We start from the raw sequence: 2,532 nt of genomic DNA, 5'->3' as shown, positions 1-2,532 counted from the left end.
TTCTTTAGAAAGGAAACAGCTCATGTAATGGAGTCAAAACTTAATTATAGTAAGGAAATAATCTTGTCTCCTGTCAAAGTCAATCATCTGCTGCGGAGTAAAAGGGCAAATGGCAAGTGCATCTCTTAAAACAGTTTTTCATTTACTTTAGCTCACCATTGTTTGTAATTCCCTGTTCGAAGCCTAGAAATAAAGTTTATTTTCAATAGATTACGGGCCTGTTAAAAAGGTCACTGAAGTCAACTGAGTGTCTATGGATCCAGCCTCTGTGTTTTCCCACCTACTAGAAAACATCTTTCTCTTGCCTACCTTTCTAATGGAGCTGAAACAAACATCCCCTGCTTTGTTTGCTTCCTTCTTCCTTGCACCACTGCTGACCTCAGGATATGCTATAAGCAGCCAGCACTTGCTGTGCACTACTGTGTCATTCTAGTGCTAGCAGGAAAATCTTACGACTTTGTTCCATGTGTTTCTCATCAAAAGTGTAATAATTGTTTTGGCTGTCTTTACAACTGATATGCAGATTTTAAACAAAAATACTCATTTAGATGGGTATGGCATTCTTTACCACATTTCAAAGATCTTAAGCTTAAATCAAAGGTAGGATTTAAATACTTCAGAGGGTCTGATTAATTTAAAGGCTTTTCATGAAAATAAGGAAAATTACTCATATTGCTACAATAGATAAGGCTGCAGTGGAAGCTGGTGCTATCAATCTACTGCTATCAGGCCCACCTAAGGGTTCCTCTTGGACGGGATTCTTTTAAGTGCTCTTCTGTGTCATGCTGGCACACCTCTCCACAGGCTCAGGATTTGAGGACCCAGAGCATAAAATCATAATTATAATAAGACAACAAACCTCCTGCTTCTGGGCTTAAGCCAATCTCTATTGTAGATCACAATGAGACCTAATGTGGGGGACACATTATCCCAAATCTGCTACTGCAGGTTCTTACACCTTTCTCTGAAGCATCTGGTGCTGGCCACTGTCAGAGAGGACACTGGGCTAGACGGACCTTGGGTCTGATCCAGTCTGGCAATTCCTATGTTCCAGTGTAAATCTTTAAGCCAACAGCCCACTCTTTTGTATGCCCCAAGGTGAAACAGGCTCTCCAGGGAAAGGGCTTTTTCTTCTTCTAACCCAGGATAAAAGTTATTACAGTGCAATATAGGCTTGCTGTTGAATTCCCTCCCTTACTGTTGAATTCCTTCAAGTGTTTAATTATTTTATCAGCAATGCCTTTAACAGGACATGGCTAACAATTTTTAATTAGGAATACTGAGGCATAGTCTATGCTTAACAATCAGATCAACCTCGCTAGGGCTGTGAAAAATGTCACGCCCTGTGACATGTAGTTAGATTGACCTAATGCCCAGTGTAGGGGCAGCTAAGTCCCCACAAGAATTCTTCCATTGATCTAGCTACCGCCTCTCAGAGAGGTGGATTAACTACATCATTGATGTAGGAAGCGTCAATGCTATGGTGCTACAGAAGCACAACTGCAGCACTGTAGTTGTGCCGTGTAGCCGCTGTAGTGTAGACATACACCAAATCACTTAAGAGTTTGGGTCCTCTTAGCAGGATTTCCTCAAGTGAGCTCAACTGTGCGCGACTTTACAGTTACTGATCTTTACACTAAACTGATCATTTATTTTCATTATGCTCTGCTAAACTGTTCCACAAACTCCAAAATGAAGTGCTTAAAGACTTTTCATGCACCAAACTTTAAAATATCATTATTGTAGAGAGTAGGTATCTATTACTTAAACTTGGTCCAGAGACTGGAATTAAAAACACCTAAGAAACACAGCGTAGCAGCTGGTGCATGCGGATTATATCAATTTAAGATGTTAGATATTCCTGTCTATTCGCTTTGGCTTTATTACCTGCAATAAGGTACCAATAGCTAACAAATGGAAATCTAGCTCATTTATTTTTCTTTTATTTTTTCCCCACAGAGAGATTTTAGCTTAGAACACAGAGCTCTATTTAGCGTCTCTCAATAATTCATCATGGAAAAAATGCACTAAGGAAAGTGTCAACAACAGAAGGCTCTGGAATTTAGAATGCAAAGAAATGTTCATATTTTTCTCTGGGTGTGTGAAATTTATGAAAATATGTTGTTAGGAGAGAGAGACAGGTAGGCTGGAAAGTGAATTTAAAGAACAAAGGGAGGGCTTTATGCCTCAGTAGTTGCTGGAAGTTTTCCTGTTGGGCATATTGTATGTGCAATAAATGCAGTATCTCTGCATTTAGTTCTAGTCAACTAGCTATGACTGCTTCTGTCACTGTCACCACAGACCATTACTGACTACAGACTTGGAGATTACTACAAAGGGTAACCTCATTTCTACATATCCCTCTCTTAAAATGATAGACAGATGAAGCCTGAGACACAGTGAAAAGAAAAAATCTTTTGTGAAAAGCACTGAAATATATTTGATCCACAGCACTTTGATAACCAGACTGGCATTTGACATACAGGCATGCTAGCAAAGGCGCCTTTCAGATCATACGCTGGTTAGGTAGGA

The sequence above is a fragment of the Emys orbicularis genome, chromosome 15 (genome assembly GCF_028017835.1).
Source record: "Emys orbicularis isolate rEmyOrb1 chromosome 15, rEmyOrb1.hap1, whole genome shotgun sequence".
NCBI classification, from domain to species: Eukaryota; Metazoa; Chordata; order Testudines; family Emydidae; genus Emys; species Emys orbicularis.
This window is presented reverse-complemented; position numbering follows the sequence as displayed.